We start from the raw sequence: 20,550 nt of genomic DNA on the forward strand, positions 1-20,550 counted from the left end.
CGTTCAATAGGTGAACATCAAGAGTTTATCTTATCACATACATTGACTGTATAAATCTGTCTAAAATGACTGAAAACAAATACATGTTTGTTACTTGCCAGCCCCGTTGGACATGAGCAAACCTAAGTGCGATTACTTCATACTTGGTGGTTCATCCTTTATTACATGATAGACAAATTTGTTGTGTGCATGTTACCAAAAACTGCTGAAACAATTTAGGATTTGTCAGGGTGACTGAATTGACAGTGAAGGAGGATAAATCCACTGTATTTGATGTAATGCTGCACAGCACTCAGTCTCTGCACGCTGTAAAATTGAAAACTAAGATGTAAGTATCATCGTTTTGTTTTTGTTTGTCGTTGTTTATATATGTGTATACTTGTATACTTATCCTCAAATGACCTATCATGAATTTACTCTTTTTTTCGGTTTTCCTTTAGACGTGACCCCACGTGAAGTTGCTCTAAGGCTAGAGCCTCTTCGGCACCACTTGGACCCGTTAGTTTCAGCTTGGGCTGACGATAGCTTCCTCACACTCAGGCTCTATGATGGTAACATGGCTTTCCTATGTACTTTTTGAAATTTATTTTTCATATATATATATATATATATATATATATATATATATATATATTCTTTTTTTTAATTGTTAACTGCTCTAGTACTACATTCTGCCATTTCAAATTTGGTTATACTCTCAAATTGTTAACTGCTCTAGTACAACATTCTGTTGTTTTGAATTTTGAAATCCTAATCAAACATACAGTATGTTTCTTTTAGACAACCTCCCCACGCCGGACGAACAAAGCCCGGCCCGGTCAGACACGGACCTCGTGGCTCCCGTGGCGGGAAATGCAAGCCAGCATGAAACCGGTCACGTGGCGCCGGTGGCGGGAAACGAGACCCTGGAGGACGCCAGACACGTGGCCGTGATTCAGCCACGCGTCCTCAGCTCGGCGGAGAGTTCGGGCGACAGCTCAGGTTCTGCAGAGAGTTCAGACGACAGCTCAGTCAGCGATGGTAAGTTTTCATACTTTGTCTTTGTTGGTTTTTGTATACTTTTTTATTGATTCTATCCTCTTAATGTTCTTCTCTTAGAAATGTTATTGTAATACTTTTTTTTTTTTCTTTTCAATTGTTAACGCATAGTGCATCTCAAAATAAAGCTGAGGACATTACAAATTGGGTACCACTTTCACCCTTTTGAAGAAAATGCCACGTCAGGAACTTTCACTGATCAAGACGGTTTACATAACCCAGTGAATACAAAGCACCCGTATGACCTGACCGGTCCTTTGTTCTGTAGCTACAGGACTCGGTAACAGAAACGGACCTTCACACACAAAAACATCACTGAAACTTCGTCCACAACCTCTGGGTACAAAACAAAACTAGGTTTTGTGTTTAAAATAGGCCGGCATCGCCGAGGATTTCAGACAAACTTTATCCTTTCCCTGAGTTTTCAACACCAGAATGCTCCCCCACGAAAAGGCCGCCATGACCCTCACCAAAAACCAGTTTTCCTCACCGGTAATATTTTTTTTTCAGTTTCAAATTGCAATGTACTAACTAACCACCGAAACAGCTATACTATAAGATGACAAGAAAGATTTCTGAGGCACAATGAAGTAAAATAAGAAGACAAAATTTGTGGAAACAGACGTCCACCCTCACCCCACAATGGCCGCCCTGCACTGAGCGGATTCCACACAGAACAGAAGCACTTCTCCTGATCAATGCGCATAAACATCTGGAATGCTGATGACTTTAAATGAAACTCTTACATACAGATTACTCGTCGAAAATTACGAAAGAAAATCATTTAATAGTAAAAAGCAAACAAAAGAATCAAATATAACCGCACATCAATTGCACGTTCCATTCTTTACTGCACTATTTTATGGCGGCGCTTGTGTATATTTCGTCTGGGGACGGTATTCGGTGGCGGCTGGATGATGACGTGTACAGCGCACCGAGGGTTACATAGGGGTTTTTCGAACTCTTTAAAAAAAACTCGACACGTTAGGCCATGTTGATTTTATTATACACGCGGCTAATCCAATAGTTTTAAAGCCTTGTAGATTAAAAAAAATAAATTTTTAGTACTCAAATGGCTTTCTAGTCTCTGCCCCCTGGTTTTGCTATGAAATTCAAGTGATAAAGGTATCGCACACTTTGGAATCTTGACGTCATAGCGTCTAACTCTAAGATCAAGAGAACGGTGAAAAGGGAATTTTCTCGGTCCCCGACTTTCGCGGCTAATCCAATAGTTTTAAAGCCTTGTAGAAAGGTAACCAAGTAAGTTTTAGTACTAAAATGACTTTCTTCTTTCTGTCCACTGGTTTTATTATAAAAGTAAAGCACACTTTGGAATCTTATTGTTTATTGTTAAAATGACACCCATTAGTGAATACACATGTGCATCCACTACTCTTCCTGGGGTCATACATTAAAACATATACATTACATTGGTACACATACACATAACATTACATAGTATATACATATTTACATCAATTTCAAAGTGATACCAGTTCAGAATGTTTGAGTCCTTTTTAGCCTGTCTTTGATGAGTAGTTTGAAGGATGATGGAACGGATGATCTGATATGTTGTGGAAGAGTGTTGTAGGATTTTGAGCACCGGTAGAGAAAAGACTTCCTTGCAGCTGTTGTTTTTGGTTTTGGTAGTTTGAAGTCATTGCGTTTTGCGGATCTTGTGCTGTAGGTGTGTTGGTGAGATATGAGATGTAGTTTACTGTAAAGAGTGGAAGGTTGGTTGAAGTAGAGTATTTTATGGAAAGTACACATGTTGGTAACGTAAAGTCTCTCCATAACCGTCTGCCACGATAAGACGCTATTCATCTGCCTGACCGATATGCGGTAAGATCCAAGAATAAGTCTTCCCGCCTTATTCTGCATTACTTGTAGTATGTTGATGTTCTTCTGTGAAGTAGAAGTCCAAACCGCTGTGCAGTAGTCCAGGTGTGACAAGGTAAGTGTTTCGGTCAACAATTTCAGTAACGACTGATCCAAGTATGCCGCACTTCTTCTGATGGCGCCCAATGATCGAGCCATTTTCTTAGTAGTGTCTTTTATGTGGAGGTCCCATGTAAGACACTCGTCCAATGTACTCCCCAATAGCTTCATAGTTGTAACTTGTTGTATAGGACTCCCGTCAGCAGATAAGTTGAGTTCAGGTTTCTTTGACATTTTTGGTTTACTCCCAATCAACATACACTTGGTCTTTTTTGCATTCAAGAAGAGTTTGTTTAAACGCACCCATTCACATATGTTATTCATGTCTGTCTGTAACTTAACCTTAACTGTCTCAACTGATGGCGCACACGCATATGCTGATGTATCGTCTGCGTACATGGCGGGGGTGGTCTCCGTCACGGTAAGTGGCAAGCCGTTGGTAAAGATCGTAAACAACAACGGACCAAGGCAACTCCCTTGGGGAACGCCACAGTGTATCTCTCTGAAGGTTGAATTCGTGCCGTTGAAGTGTACACACTGTTTTCTCCCTGCCAAGTAACTGCCCATCCAACCAACCGCTGTATCTGAGAAACCGTAGCATGTCAGTTTTTGCAACAAATGACTGTGATCCACCAAGTCAAAAGCAGCGGAGAAATCCAGAAAGATGACCCCGACGATGTTCCCCTGGTCGATTTTACAGTACCAGTCATCAACTAGTTGCAAGAGTGCAGTCCCAGTGGAGTGATGCTTCCTGTAGGCGTGCTGGTAAGGTGACATCAGGGCGTTCCCTTGAAAATAGTCCGATATTTGAGAACTGACAACTTTCTCCATTACTTTACTAAAGGCAGGCAGGAGACTAATTGGCCTGCTGTTCGGTCCGCTTAAACGAGCCGTTGCCGACTTGGGTAAGGGAACAACCTTGGCTCTTTTCCATGCCGTCGGATAAACAGAGGTAGTAAGCGATAAGTTTATAATGTAGCACAGTGGTCTTGCAATATGGTCGGCAGCTAACTTTAACAGGTTGTTGTCAACTTGGTCTAGACCAGTAGCTTTCCCATCCGACAAGGACAAAAGGTGTTTGCGGATTTGTTCGTGGTGTACAGGTTTGAACTGGAAACTACAGTCTTTTCCCGCCATGATCTTATCCCTTATCAGCCCGAGAAGGTCCCCATCTGCTTGCGAGTTGAACCCCTCCCTCAGAGAGTTCACCTTCTGTGTAAAGAATGAATTGAAGTAGTCGGCTATGTCTCCCGCCTTAGTGAGGATCACTCCGTCACGTTCTACAGCACAGGCCGACTGAGAAGGTCCCCTGCCCATTATTCCATTTAGCGTTCTCCACATTTCCTTTGGGTTGTTTCTGGACTCCGCTATTTTAGATTTGAAAAACGCAGCTTTCTTTTTCCGGTTTAGTTTGACAACTGTATTCCTTAGTTTCTTGTATATACTCATATCCGAAGCAAGGCCTGTTGCATGGGCTTCTCTTCTGGCGTCATCCCTGAGCCTCATTACTTCTCTGAGTTCGTCGTCCAGCCAACCTGCCGGATTCGATCTAACGGTCCGTTTTCGGACGGGAGCATGTTGATCAGCTATGTTGCAGAACATTGTTGTAAAGACATCCAGCGCTTCATTTACGTCTGACTCGTCATGTACAATGTGCCATGGCACCATACTGATGTTGTGTTGAAAGTCGTCTCGGTGGAACTTGCTGTAGGACCTTTTGTAGACTACACGTGGTTGAGTCTTTGGGGCCTTAGTTTTCCTAGTCAAGTAGATAATGTTGTGGTCTGAAAAGCCCACAGGCGTTGATTTAGCTGATGTACACTTTTCCTGGCAGTTTGTAAAGGCCAGATCAATACAGGTAGCTGTTCTATGATTCCTCCTGTTAACTGCAATCCTGGTAGGGTCTGTCACCGTTTGAAATAGGTTGCATCTTACTGCAGTTTGTGCTAAACGTTCCTTCAGTGAACACTCTGAGTTGGACCAGTCAACTAGTCAACTAGTCCCCTAGTACGAAGACCTCTTTGTTCGCGTCTGTTGCGTTGTCAATGGCATCCAGGATGCCGTCGAAATACTGAACTGAGGATCCAGGCGGTCTATAAATACAGCTGACCAGCATTGGTTTGGACCGTGGTACATTAACCTCTAGCCACAACATCTCGACATTATCATTTTCAAGTTCATTTCTTTCTTTCCAAGAAAACCCGTCCCGTATTAGAAAGGCCACACCCCCTCCATGCCGATTACGATTCTTCCTGACCACTGACCACCCATCAGGGCACAGTTCGTTGTCGTTTACACTAGAGTCCAGGTGTGTTTCAGTCAGCGCAAGAATGTGAAAACTGTTATGGTCCAGTAATCCCTGCAGTTCGTGGGTTTTGTTTCTCCAGCTGCAGATGTTCAGATGGCCCAAGTGAATTCCCTTTTTAGGTAAGTGTAAGTCTGTTGGACCTGGATTGGTATCTATGTCTCCACATAGTAGACTATCAATACACACATGACTACTTTAACTGGACAATCGCAGTTTGCATAACTCAGGTGTTGTTTTGTTTTCATGATTGGCACATGTGGAAATAGTGTACTTAGACAGTACTGGCCCATTGTTATACACATCTTTGGTACATGTTTAGTTTTTACAATAATCCAAGAACCATCATCAATCTCGTGTTTACTTAACTGACCGATACATTCATGTGTGCTATGAGATGACCTATACACAGTTCTGGATATTGGTAGCAAGATTGAAAGACATACTATATATACTGTGTACAGGCTGGCGAGCGACGGCACTTTACTTGAAATCTTCAATGTTTGTAACTTACAATAGCAGCAACTTATTTCTCACTCTTAACTAGCTACAAGTATAACAACAGTGATAGACATATAACCCTAAAAATTACTATCTAAAAGCTGGTACATAACAAGCAACAGTCAAGGAATGAAACGCAATGATCTTCTCAAATTTGCAGCTGTTTTGAATTTACATAACAATGGGGTTAAAATGCTTATACTAAACGCTTACAGATCAATTACAAAACAGATCACAGGAAAATTTACTACTACTCTATCTAACACTGCACTCAATCTAACGTGGTCATACTACAGTAAAATATTGCACAGACTAGGAGTAAAATAGCACAGATTATTATAAAGGTAGTGCAGGGAGGTAAGAGGTCTTCAGAGGCGTGCCCTCCCCACTATTCTCATCAACAATGGTGGGGTTAACAGACTATCAAATATAGCAATTTGCAGAAATAGTTATGTAAAAATGATACAACTAGGTTGTTCTTGGGTATCTAAGTATTGAATTGGATACAACAAAGAGCATAGATTAGCAAAGGAAATGGTTGGATTTTTGTGGATTGATAATGAACTTTTCTTGGAACAAAAAATATGGCTACCTGTAAGCTGATGACCTCTGACCCATCTTGACGTCAAAGCGTCTAAGATCAAGACAAAGTGAAAAAGGAACTTTCTGGGTCCTCGAATTTCGCGCTTAATCCGATAGTTTAAAACCTTGTAGTAAGGTAACAAAGTAATTTCTAGAGCTCAAATGGCTATCTGGTCTCTGTCCCCTGTTTTAACTATAAAAATTAAGTAATAGAAGTAACGCCCACTTTGGAATCTTGACGTCATAGCATCTAAGATCCAGACAACGGTGAAAAAGGAACTTTCCGGGCCCCGACTTTTGCGGTTAATCTAATAGTTTAAAGCCTTGTAGTAAGCCTTAAAGGTAACGGAGTAATTTTTAGTACTCAAATTGCCTTCTACTGTCTGCCCACTGGTTTTACTATGAAATCCATGTGATAAAAAGCTAATACACACTTTGGAATCTTGACGTCATAGCGTATAAGATCAAGACAACGGTGAAAAATGAACTTTCCGGGGTCCCGGACTTTCGTGGCTAACCCAATTCGATTGTAGCTTTAGTTTCTGCCACTCCACACAAGTTAACGTCTTTAAACAGGGCAGGATGAATGCAGCGAATGCAGAATATCTTTGGCATTACATATGCATACTTTCTGGATTTCAAAATTCTCGTTGGTATTTTATCTTCCACGAAGGAAACTGTATGTACGGTATGAAGTATGAACCATCTCTTAAACAATCCGAATAGCGAATCCCTACGGTCCTTACACACACCCGCTTAAAAAGAATTTAAACTGCACCACGCGGCGCATAAAAATCATCGAGCTCTCAGATTCATGCGACCGCCGAAAATTGGCACCATGCTTCCGTCTTTTGCAACGCGTATTTATCTATTTGACAAAAGTCTTCTTTATGCAATGGCTGTTACCATGTGACCTGTACTTGGCAATTCTCTGTCAATTGGGGCAAAAACGTGCAATAAAGGTCTTCATTCATTCAAAAACATTTTTCTTTTACGTCGAAAAATGGAAATAGCCTGGTTCTTCAGTGACTCAGTAAGGCTTATAACAGTAACATATGCTCTGTACCTGGTATCGACTAGTCTATCGTTGCTTGCGCATACACAGGCTCGCTCCGGGACCTAAGCTTTCTTTCGCACCTGGTAAGATTTGTACGCTGTAGGAGTTACTTGTAAATTGGCCGCCCGCGTGAAAATCCTGCTGCGATAAATTTTTACCGGGTGCAAAGGATAACCTCGACGGCAGAGATCATCATCTGTTCCGGATCGAGCCCAGCCGAGCCACGAAAGACTGAATACCAATAGAGTTACTGTGATATCTTGATAGCTAGAAAATATGTCATGATTTCATTCACAGACATCCATTAATACGATTTCTCATGCTATTATGTCATCTAGAGAAATAAGATTCAAAATGTGGTTAAATGACTTGTGCTTTGTTGCGAAATGACTTGTGCCTTATTGTGAAACGACTCACCTTTAGGCGAAATGACTCGACTCTGGCGAACTGACGAAATGACTTGTTACCCCCACAGAGACATCACCACATAAAGTATGATTCTCATCAGAACGTCATCAAAAAGACTAGACCATAGGTGTATGTATTAAGGAACACAACTTCAGTAATGTGCTGGTTGTTAAGCCTAATTAAATCACGCTTCCTAGCGATCCTCGGGTGAAGCACTGTTACATACACGTGGACTTTTTCCTACTCACTCGTGTGAACACCGAGAAGCCGTCTTTCCTCTCTCTGGGCTATGGGCATAAAATACAACACAGGGTATTCCGTATAACCCGCGGTACCAGCCCGACCGTGGATAGGGTCGCCCGGAGGGTATTTACCATACAGAAAACAACATACGTTTTATCTATTCATTCATTTATTCATTCGTTTGGCTGATATACGTTTGAATGCGAGATGCGGAATTTGATGTCAATTGTAATAACATCAATTCCAACGCCCGAATCCAGTAATCGAATTTTCAACAGCAGTGCACTCGAATATTCTATGGAAGCCCTTGTCGTAACTGTGTTACCACCCCATGTAATAACCCAATATATCATCCGGTCTGGAACACCCGTATCAAACGTTATCGTGTCCCAGGTATGACACGAATTAATTGCCCAACAACACAACCCCTGGCTGAATAATGTCGGTTTATTCAGTGGTTGTAGAAATCGCCCAGGTCTGATGGCAGCATACCAAGTCGGGAGGTCACTAACCTAGGGTATCTGCCATTAATGGAGGCATCGACAGTTTTCATGCTTCACCGGCTACAGTAGCTGACGACGATGTTTTTTGCACGTACAACTTAAACATACATCATCGAAACAATGAAGAAGCGGCTCTGGCCCTGACCTCTGACAGGCTATACAAGCGGAACAACAGGTTTTCAACGGAGAGTTGAGCGGAGTGAAGCTAAAACTAGACACACGTCTGAGAGGTGCAGGCGACATCCCTGTCTTGAGAAGTGTATAGGACAACCTTGTCTCCACTGCAAGGCTCGGTAAGAGAAACGAGGCATTCTATTGAGATTGCTTCCGTTTGTTTCGTGTTTCATCTGTCGCACAAACGCACCAAACCACATTCTCCCGCAAAGCACGTCAGAGACTACTCTCGAAGCAGAGGTTTGGCTTTGGTTGTTTTGTTGACATTTAAGGCGTTTTCGTTATTCTTACTGTTCGGACAGTGGACATGAAGAAAGCGGGACAAAATAGAAAGTCCGACTAAACCGCCTAAAACACATAAAAAAGATGGAGCCGTACCTCTGTTTGGAGAGTAGTCAATAATGGCATGATACCGACTACCGAGGTGTTCTCAATACTGACTGGGATTTAAATAACGCCCTCCAAATAGCGCCATTTTGTACCAGAGGACTGGCCGTATGGAACTGTGCAGTATTGCCGTGCAGTATGCTTTAGACTCGATTGTAGTGTCGAAGACTACACAAAGTAACGCAGCACCCAAATGGTTGCTGTTGACCGGTACCGCACGTAGATGACAAGAAAGTCGTGTCAGGTTGGGAACGAGAGCACTGCCTGCTGCGACAGATAAATTTGTGCATTTATAAATCGGGTCTTATTTACACGGCAATGTCATACCATGTCAGTGCTCAGGTACACATCCTTGATCGACTTTTTACCAGATGGCTATCTCCGAATCCCACTTACTATTTAAGTCATTTTGACGTGATTTCTGGGCGAAATTAGTTTGATTAAGCCAGCATCACAATTCAAGCGAACGCAGAATTACTAAGTTGTGGGCCTGTAGGGCATGAGTGGAGTGGACAGGTGCACCAAAAATAATGAAATAGACAGTAATTGTGTGATAGAGTCCAATCCCAGATCTCATGAAAAACTCGAAGTCCGTCGCCAAGCTGCGTCGGCCGAACCAGTAAAAATCGTCGGAAGCCCTTTACCTTTCTTTTCCACAGTGCCTCTAACTATGACAAAGTTCAATCTACGTAGCTCCGTGCACAATACACTTCAAATGCGCATGCACAGCCTAAGGCGCTGGTACAGGTGCCAACATGAGGTCATCTTCCTCACGACATCGCCATTATTCAAGGCTAAAACCACGCCTCCTTTGACGTGTGAAGCGGGTATCTTACTCTTCAAGCAGAGGTTGGTGGGGAAGATTGTGCCCTTTCTAGCATATGTCCCGTTTGCTGTCGGCACTCTCTACCGGGGTACAGACATTAGATAGAAAGGGCACAACCTTCTCCACCAGCCTCTGCTTGGAGAGTTGGGTCCCGAATGCGTCAAACTGCGATAAGAAATTGTGCCGGACTTGTAGATTTTGTGCCATTAGTGTTACAACTATTTCAAAAACCCATGTATAATGTAGTAAATGTAAATATATTTCCTGTACGTTATCTATACTCCGTAGATAACCATGGGATACAAACTGGCGACGTTCCTGGGTCTGTCCGCCCTCGTGATTGTGCTGATGGTGGACCAGGCAGACTCGGTGTGCTGCCCTGCAAGAAGGCAATGCCCTTCATGCCCACTGCGATGTGGCGATGGAACAAGGGTGAGCGTCTTTCTCTTCTTGTTATGACAACTCTTGTGGAATTGTCAAGCAATGTGTCCCTGTAAAATAGATAAACATTACAACACGATGTATTCCATATCACCGAGGAACCAGGCCGATCGCGCGTAGGATCATCCGACGGCCGGGAAAACACAAGGTTCACTACAAAATGCGCCTGAAGTTGAGAACATTTTGTGTTCCCGAACAAATAATTGTGACAACAGTGTATACAGAAGCTCCGGCTCCAACGTTAACGACCGAACCTGGCGTTCAGATTATTCGATGCAAGCCCGTATGATAACAGTAGAAAAAAAGTGTGCAAATGAGTGATACGAAATAGAAAAGATGGTTCATTTCATATCAATATAATAATGAGCGATTGTAGTTGTACAGTCTCAATGACTATTCCTTGTTATACTCAGGCGGACCCCCACTGTGGGAAAGGGAGGTGCAACTCTGATGGGTGTAACTGTGCGGGTGGATGCAGGCCAACGTAAGCTAACACGAAGGGGGGTTGAAATCGTCTTTATTGACATATAAACGCAACACATTTGAAATCAACATACAAAATGGGTTAAAAAGAATACGAAACCTCGGCCGACCCCTTAATCAGAATAGTAAAAATTCTGGAGGGCGCAAGGTAAAACGTAATGTGTGCATCCGACTTTTTTTATAAATGTAGTATTGCATAACGCTAAACACATCTTGGCGTGTATTGCACTGATGCTTTTACAAGACTATTGCACTAAAATGAAAGTTATCTGCTAGAAAATAACCCAGATGGGGACTCCCACACAGGGGTTTTCTCGCACAATATATTGCGTAGGACGAACACAAAGCACATTGACCTAGTATAGTCGTCGCTTTATTTTCAGCTTTCTGACATCGGCGTCCTTATTGCGTACAGCTGCAGGGCAGTCGTCCAATATGCTATTGATTGTTAACCTGTCCATCTCAAGCTTCATTGTGTTTTCATTGTGTCTCCCAACAGGGCTAGCCACTTTGTAATAACCACAGGCTAGTTACGTTAGGCTGCCCTCTCTGCGCATGCTGAACATGTCGCATTGATAAACAAACACGGAATTTATGCATGTGGGGAAAACAAATGATCTTTTTAAATAATCTTTCCCCCTTGTTTGGTTTCCGTGAATAATGTCTACAGGTTGAAGAATGGCCAAATATCAAAGCTGTTTATTCACGGAGAAGGAATGACGCAATAGCAGACGTTTCGATGGCCGTCCTTTTACAGGGCATTACTGACTAGTTCGCTTTGCACTGCAGCTATCGGTGTCATTGCTTAAACTACGGCCGTAACTTTAACTTTAGATTCAGATTGTACCAAAACAATACATTGTGGACACTAGGCAACGAGGCTGGTATAGTGGTCACAGATAACGATACTATATACTACTACTGTTTAACAATATATGTATTTGATAAAATTCCTAACGGTTGGGACGGTATTATTAGCAGTGACTTTGAGCTGCAGTGCAAAGTGAGCCAGTCAGAATTGCAATGAGGAAGGTGACAGGCGGTCGCCGAATTCTCGGCAGTTCTGTTGTTCTGTAAAGACTTTGTTGTTTTTTCTTACTTTGGCTTATTTGGACATATAACTATAGTATAGCATGTGTCTATGATCTACCAGTCTAAACAATATGTATACATTATATAACCACCAGACTACATGGACAAGTGCGAATGTTTTTCCGGAGGTCGGCTGACACACTGAAAGGTGGACCTGAAAGTCATGTCGTCAACAAAGGCCAAGACCGGTAAGCTAGCTTCAATATCTGTCGCCCTAGTGTTATTGAAGATGTTAGTCTATTTATTTGTTTGTATTACATCCCCGCGTAGTACTCCAGGTTTGTACTGAACAGTACAAGGTTCATAAAATAACGCCCGGGAAGGGACCCTTCTCTTTTGGATAAGTGCGGTGGGTTCTTTTACGTGCTCGAGATGTAGCTCTCCTCAAACACGGGACATCCATTTAACGTTCTAACGGATCTGGAGGAACGGCCCTAGTCGTGTTAAGTGCCTTCCCCAAGGGCACAACATCGTTGACACATCAGCAGTTTCGAACCCGTTACCTCTGTGGTCAGCGTCAAACACCTTACCGATTGTCCTACACGATACTTATGTGCTTATTAATTATGTCACCTCCTCACCTCACCTCACCGGTCCCATAGCCTCACCGGCCGTAGGGGCAGTAATCCCATCAACAGAAGTCTTCCATCTTCTTCTGTCTTCGGCCAAGGTTTCTAGCCGGTTTACTGTTTGTCCCGACCAAATAATGTCAGCTAACATAAAAAATGCTTCTTGTAAAATAACCTGGTATCAAGTCTACCGCGGATTGGCCTGGCTCGCTACGAGGCAGATGAAGCTCGCTGCCGCAGTCATAATCGCACCCGGTAGGAATTTGACGTGGTGCGGAAGATTTCCTCAGCGGCAGAGAGCTTCATCTGACCAGAAGAGAGATTAAACAAGCAGTGATAGACTGGATACCAGACTTTTTTCATCTTCAGCATCCCCATAGAGCAAGGAGGTTTTATCAAGTAGAAATATTCATGGAGAGGAGGTAATAGAGTCAATTCCACATTACCAAGAGGGTGTTTCTTGCCTTTTACATTTGGAAATCTTTGTAACAATCTAAACATCTGTAAACATCGATACAAACCGCACACATAAATATCAATCTCCTACCCCCTATGAAATACTCTATTGTCGCTCTACCTGTGAACAATTTTACCTGTCTTCTCCTTGTCCTCAAACAGGATTGCTGAAAAAGCACGCGGCCTTCTTGAGCAGCTGCGTGGAGGGCAGGGCGCCTAGACTGAACCTTTGGTAAGAAATGGTTGTACCTTATAATAATTAGAAAAAATATCCAGTCACCAAAGGCAAGACACATCTACAGAATACTTTATCTAGTCTCCTAAGGCAAGACACGTCTTCAAAACACTTTATCTTGCCCCCTAAGGTTAGACAGGTGCACGTCTACAGAACACTTCATCTAGTTCCCTGTGATAAGACACGTCTACAGAACACTTCATCTAGTCCCCTAAGGTAAGACCGTTACACAACACTTCATCTAATCCCCAAAAGTAAGACACGTCTACAGAACACTTCATCTAGTCCCCCGAGGTAGTGCACGTTTACAGAACACTCAATCTAGTCCCCTAAGGTACGACACGTCTACAAAACACTTAATCTAGTCCCCCAAAGTAAGGCACGTCTACAGAACACTTAATCTAGTCCTCTAAAGTAAGACCTTTACAGAACACTTAACCTAGTTCCCAAAAGTAAGACACGTCTACAAAACACTTCATGTAGTCCCCAAAGATAAGACGTATACACTTCAAGACACTTAAGACACTTCAAATAGTCCCCAAAAGACACGTCTACAGAATACTTAAGCTAGTCCCCTAAGGTAATGCACGTCTACAGAACACTTTATATATTCCTCAAAAGCAAGACACGTCTACAGAACACTTCATCTAGTTCCCAAGGTAAGACGTCTTCAGAACACTTCATGTAGTCCTCAAAAGCTAGACACGCATACAGAACACTTTATATAGTCCCCAAAGGTAAGACATGTCTACAAAACACTTCATGTAGTCCCCCAAAGGAAGACGCGTATAGTACAGAACACTTCATCTAGTCCTCATAGGTAAGACATGTTTGCAAAATTTGTCAGTACGTTGAAGGTACATTACAAAACAAGTAAACTTTACCTAACCAACACTTGGGATAGTCGGGGCTTACCCAATTTTTCGGCTGACCGAATGGACCCGTCTACTACAGCTTTCTGGATTGACGTTAGAGAGACACGTGACTGCAGGCGAATATTGGTATGTCCCAGCTATCTTTAGTGTTGGTTAGGTAAAGTTAAGTTGATGAATAAGGTCATTTGCAGACACATGAACTTTCAAGTTAATGGTTCCTTTGTTAGAATTCATTCCGCACTGTGAGAACTGTGCGGTAATCACCTTCCCGAGTACGTGTGCGGCAGCAGCTTTCTGTTGTAGATTTTTCTCCAATCATGTCAGCTGATGCCATCATTCATATCATCAACAGGACCCCGGAATGGCGATTGTCAAAACGCATCCCGCGTGTGCCCCAGCACCATCCTGGCCTTCCTGCCGTGACTACAGATCAGCCGCATAGAATTTAGCTGCTTTTGCCTCATTTAACCATGACAAAGCACGTGAGAGGATATCAGAGTTCTTTTGGTTAAATTTTTGATATGCATAATGTAAGGATGTAAGGAGTGTCATTTTGGTTCCATTGAAAGCACATAAGCCCTCGTCGTACAACTATAGGTCTTAGGATCTTGGACCTTTCTTTTGCACAAAGTGAAATGTCTCCCACCTGCTTACGTTTCGATACTGAGACCTTCCTCAGAGCTTCTGACTGGAGTGCTGCGCTTCGCTGACACCTACTTCGACTATGTAATGCGACGAAAAGCAGGGTCCAGTCAGAAGCCGATCAATAGCACATCGTGGAATGATCCGAAAACAAAAATTGAGCAATGGGAAAACAAAAACGGTGGGAAGAACCAAGCGAACAGGGAAGGCTCCACAACTAGAATTGGAGCTCAGGGACAATGGTTGGAGCAGGTCCTAGCCGTAACGCGATTAGTCAACCAACAGTCGGTACCAACACGATTAACAACAACAAACTCCAAACTGTCAAAACCTAAAACTTATGTTAAAAGGAAATGTTTCTTGTACCGTATGTCCCATCAATTGCATAAAACACATTACATGATAGTTAATGTATGGGTTTGCATTTTTCTGAAGCAATTCTATTGTTACGTGGTCTCTCATGTATTTTAGTGTAATTGTTCTTTAGTTTGTTTCCCTGTCTGTAAGTGATATTGTATAATGTGCTTGTATTGATGTACTTCATGTGTAGAGCCACAGGGAGAATAGCTAACAGAAATGCCAAACTAACTGTGGATCCAGATAAAATCAAAGCCAACGCTTGGATAAGCTGAGAGGAAATGTCTGAACGTAAGCAGTTGAGAGACATTACTGGGAAGCTTGCTTTTTAGTCCAGAGGTCCTTTTTTAACGTTATTCTTATATTACTTTTATCTTCAAAATTTCAAATTCATTTAATGAGTTGAGAAACCCATGTGCCAGCTTCGCTTCGACCACTCTATGATATCCAAGATCTTCTGCCGGCAATAAAGAAAATACATGATGAAAAATCTTGTCTTAGTTTTTCTCCCCTTGTCACGTTTCATTGTACATTCTACACACCTAGTCGTAGTACGAAGTAAAGCCAAGTAAAGTAAAGTAGTGTAGAGTAAAGAGAAGAATAGAGAGTAGAAATCGGATAGCACTAAGCACTATAGTAATGCAAAGCAAAGTAATATACTATGAACTAACTAAACTTTATCTAACCAACACGATACTTGAAAAGGATCAGAGGACTGATCAAAAGCTTGTTGGTAAGCGCTATATTTTGTGCACGGATTTAAAGTGTAAATTTTTATCATAACATGGGAAGAGTTGGGACTTACCAACTTTTGGGCTGACATCCATCAAGTGACTGCAGCAAAAGCTCATAGCTGCCAGATAACCAATATCGCCCCTGCTCCGTCCCTGCTGTTCAACTTTGGACGGTGAGTTCTAATGCAAAGGGCCTCAGTCTTCAATCCTCTTGCAAAGAAATCCGGCTCTGAGTCCAGGATTTCAACGTTGTACAGTAAACAGAGTGTCCCAGAGACTCGATGTACGTGTATATGCTAAGATATTTCTGAATTGGTGGAACTCGGTCTTTGCTGCCCAAGGAACCCTGTTTTTAACGCACGCTCTGTTTCACCAGAGTAACTTTTTTTACACAGCCCTTTGACCTTGGCAAGAGATATGCTATATCGCACCGTGCCACTTCTTTCCTTTGGCGACATGTATTCCTTTCCCGGCATAATATTCCCGGTTAAAAATCGCGAATCGACCTACCCCCCGAAAAAAAAATCGCCAAGCTTCCCAGAGAGGCCGGTGAAGGAGGCTAGGTAATAAGTATGTAGATAGTTTGCATGCCTTGAGCGGTTGCGTGCATCGTTCGTTGCGCAAGTGGTGAGTTGTACGTGCTTACAACGTTCAATCTCGATTGCGATTGCCACGTTACCATATGTAGGCTGTACTTGCACATGCTGCTTACGTAGGGTTTCCTTACTGACTCGCATTGGCTGTACAGGACACGCGCGTTGCCCATACTGGCTCTTACGGTACAGGGGGTGACATCGCAGCCCGAAAGCAGAGAAACTTCTGCATGGACGTAAAGTACTGTGTCTTCGTGCTCCCATATCCGTTGGCTTCTGTGCGGAGGTGGTACTAATAATTACTTACGAAGCGCAAAAGATTGCCCCCGTTTTTCAACGTAAACAGCACGCAGTTGCACGTACGGCGAGTTGTGCCCTTAGCTTATGTTTTCATCCAAGCGCAACTACTTCTTTCGATAACTGTTCCGTTTATAATACGTGTAGAGGTTTGAAGGCCAAGTACTGACGTTAATACTCGCTGTTCCCCCAAATACGGGGCTTTACTTCACCATCCCTAATTTCAATTGGGTGTAACGACTTATTACACTCTATGGCCCAAGCGGGGTTCGCATTCGATCTGTGTGGCGAGATGGTGAGATCACTTGCCGCTTGCGCCCCCCCCCCCCACGGGATGGAAAATATCGTTATAACAATACATCTTCCAAGCTTCATACCTCGACCAAATGCTATTTAGAAAAGATGTTCTATACAAAGCAAAGCATTGGGTAATTCTAAAATCTTAGATTTTTCATCACATATAGATTTTTGACAAACAGCCCCCCTTGGCCGCTGATGACATGTGTAGATAGAAGATATCTACGTACCGGTGTCACCGGTTTGGAACTGTTGTTGTCCTCCCGACATGGTGCGACTTGTCAGGTTTCTACACAGCAAAATATACGGCCTGCGTCAGGCGAGGATCGAATCACAATGTAAACAGTGAATATATCGGAAACCAAAGATGAAAGAAAATCATATTGGGTGGGTAGAAAGCTGTGCACGTTTTATTCGGTGGAGACAAATCAAGTATACACGTTGTACTTGTCTTTGTATGTTTGTTACATATTGAAAGAGGGGTAGCGACAACAACGTTCAAAGGCATTCTGCCCTTTTCATCGGATATTGTTTCTATCAGATCTTTTCGTAGATTCGGCAACAGTCAATCCTGGATGCCACACTTGGTAAGCGTATTCTAATACCGGGCGCACAAAACCGATATAGACAAGTATAAGGTCACCGGTAGTCAGGCGGTGCGTGGACAGTGTTGTTAACATGTACAGTCTTTTGCATCCCTTCCCTGCAATCCCTTCAACATACTTGATACGGCCAAACAGGAGATTTTCCTTTCTAGAATATTCCAGTTAAGCTGAAGTCCTTCTTAATGTTTTAAAACTTTAAAACATTAAAAAATGCAACTTTTTGCTTGTAGCGGACTGATCCTCACCCTAACAGACTACTTTCTCACCGTAGTCACCCTTTAGCAAGACAGCCGGAGCCACAGAGTTCCAGTTTAAGATTTTTATTCAGTCTGACACACAGACCGGTTCCACTAACGTGGTTTCTTCAATGGTCCAGGTTCAAATGAGCACAGTATAAAACTTTGAGCAAAAGTAAGAATGTATAAGATGGTTAAGGTTTGTAACAAAGGAACCTCCATCAAGAAATACCAGTAGCCAATTCTGTAATCATACGTCGTGGCGTCAAGATTACAAAGTGTGCGTTACTTTTATTACTTGAATTTAGAAACCATGGGCAGAAAGTAGAAAGCCATTTGACTGCCAAAAATTACTTAGTTACTTTTGCACAAGGCTTTAAAACAATGGGTCTTACTCCGAATGTCGGGGACCTCGAAAGCTACTTTTTCAGTGTTGTGTGGATTTTGACGTTCTTTCATACGTCATGGCGTCAAGATGTTAAAAAGTGTGCGTTACTTTTATCACTTGAATTTTATGCTAGAACATCTGGACAGAACTTAGAAAAAAATTTGACTGCAAAAAATTTCATGGTCAAATTTCTTAGGTACTTTTCCATAAGGCTTTAAAACAAAGGGGCTCATATCGAATATCGGGGATTTGGAAATATACTTTTTCAGGAACGAGAGTCTGGATTTTGACGTTCTTTCATACGTCATGGCGTCAAGATTAAATAGAGTGCGTTACTTTTTTCACTTGAATTTCATACTTGAACCCCTAGACAGAACGTAGAAAGCCACTTGACACGTAGAAAGCCACTTGACTGCCAAAAATTACTTAGTTACTTTTCGTCATGGCGTCAAGATTTCAAAAAGTGCTTTACTTTTATTACTTGAATTTCATACTGGAACTCCTGGAGAAACGTGGACAGCCATTTGACTGCCAAAAATTACTTAGGTACTTTTCCACAAGGCTTTAAAACAATGGGACTCACTCCAAATCTCGGCATCTGAAAAGCTACTTTTTCAGTGTTAAGGGTGTGGAGTTTGACGTTATTTCAATTTCATATGTCATGGCTTCAAGATTACAAAGTGTGCGTTACTTGTATCACTTGAATTTCATTCTAGAACCCCTAGACTGAATGTAGAAAGCCATTTGATCGCCAAAAGTTACTTAGTCACTTTTCCACAAGGCTTTCAAACAACGGGACTCACCCCGAATGTCGGGGATCTGGAAAGTTACTTGTTTTAGTGTTGAGAGCAACAATTGTTATGGTTTAATTTAAGATTGAAGGAAAACCTTTTTTGTGGACAAACTTTCTTGACAGAGGCATCTTATTTGTAGAGGGCTTGCTTGATATAAGTGGAAACCCATAACATCTAATGTTTTAGTTAAGATATATTGTAAACTGTGCTTTGAATATACACACAATGGCTGGGTTTCTACATTATGTACAAGGTGTTTCACGAAAAGCAAAATTTCAACCACCTGCAAGTGTGTAGACCGATTATAGAAAATTATGATTGGATGAAATGAGTAAAAATCAACAAGAAAATTTATGATTACGTCATGGAAAAAGAAATCTTGAAAGATAAATCCAGAACACATAATCTCCTACTGAGAAGACGACGCCAACATCGCTCTTTCATGGAGACAATTATTTCAATTGGCATACAGAATTACAATCGATTCGACAAGTAGGATATTTCAATTCAAATTATTACACAGGTTCCTCGCTACAAACAGAATGTTGCACATTTGGAGCATTAAAGATAATGCAAAATACTCTTTCTGTGGTGAAGACGAAGAAACAGCTAAACACTTATGTTGGAATTGTCATATTGTAACATCACTCTGGAAAAACAGAATGCAAACTTGGTATAATACTGCAACAGGACACTATTTGAATATTAACTAGAGTTCGGGGACCTCATACCTCCATGAAATATTTATTGCTTTTTTTGCGGATGGTATGTATGTTTATAGTCGGTTGTATTTGAGAGTAATGGTTATAAATGTTATGGGAAAGTAGTGGTGTATTTATTTAATGACACAGAGGATGTCCATCTGATTAGTAATTATTAAAATGTGACACTTAATTGTGTAATGTGCGTTTAAGAGGTCGACGGCATATGGTAGCGTGGTGTTCCTTAAGCTTGATGTTTGGCATTTAAAATGTCTAAGGTTGTCAGCATTATTGAGGTTCGACTATGTGCCTCAGAGCGGTGTGGTGGGAGGAAGTTGGAAAACTCAGAAAGAAGAAGGGATGTGGCCATCTTTAGTCAGATGGTGATTTGATTTTCCACCAATATGTCATAACATGAGCTGTTCACACGGTACAAAAATGAGATGCACACTTTCCTCTGATAGCCCTACATCAACTGTAAGATGAATACTTCCAGGTGCCAACCCCGTCTGCTAAAAAAACAAGTACCATTGGCTACGAAAGAGACAACTAACAACGGTTAGTTACAATAATAAAGTTTATTGCAAATTCTTGCCCGTGGGCTAATTGCAGGTGACATGAATTCAGACAAGGTAAAAACAATATCAAAGGTGTCTACTCTAGTCTAAAAGAAGTAAAAGCTAACTCTAGGTCCTGGGCTATTGGGTTCAACTGTCCCTTATCGTAACATCTGTATCGCCCATAAAACTTCTGACACCCAACCCATCTAAGACGAGAGGACCTATTGGCATTT

The 20,550-nt window shown here is 42.0% G+C and overlaps 1 long non-coding RNA gene across 2 annotated transcripts; it reads left to right on the top strand.

The window, feature by feature from the left end:
* Positions 1–438: 438 nt before the first annotated feature.
* LOC118418654 lies at positions 439–15,585 on the top strand. 2 transcript variants are annotated; one of them, XR_004831485.1, is made up of 7 exons: positions 439–551; positions 781–1,020; positions 10,251–10,394; positions 10,817–10,887; positions 12,074–12,166; positions 13,166–13,235; positions 14,466–15,585. It is a non-coding gene; the product is annotated as an uncharacterized LOC118418654 (long non-coding RNA). The 2 variants fall into 2 exon arrangements; XR_004831484.1 differs by lacking the exons at positions 439–551; positions 781–1,020 and adding an exon at positions 7,106–8,868.
* Positions 15,586–20,550: the final 4,965 nt, after the last annotated feature.

Source organism: Branchiostoma floridae, chromosome 6, assembly GCF_000003815.2.
Source record: "Branchiostoma floridae strain S238N-H82 chromosome 6, Bfl_VNyyK, whole genome shotgun sequence".
In the NCBI taxonomy this organism is placed as follows: domain Eukaryota; kingdom Metazoa; phylum Chordata; class Leptocardii; order Amphioxiformes; family Branchiostomatidae; genus Branchiostoma; species Branchiostoma floridae.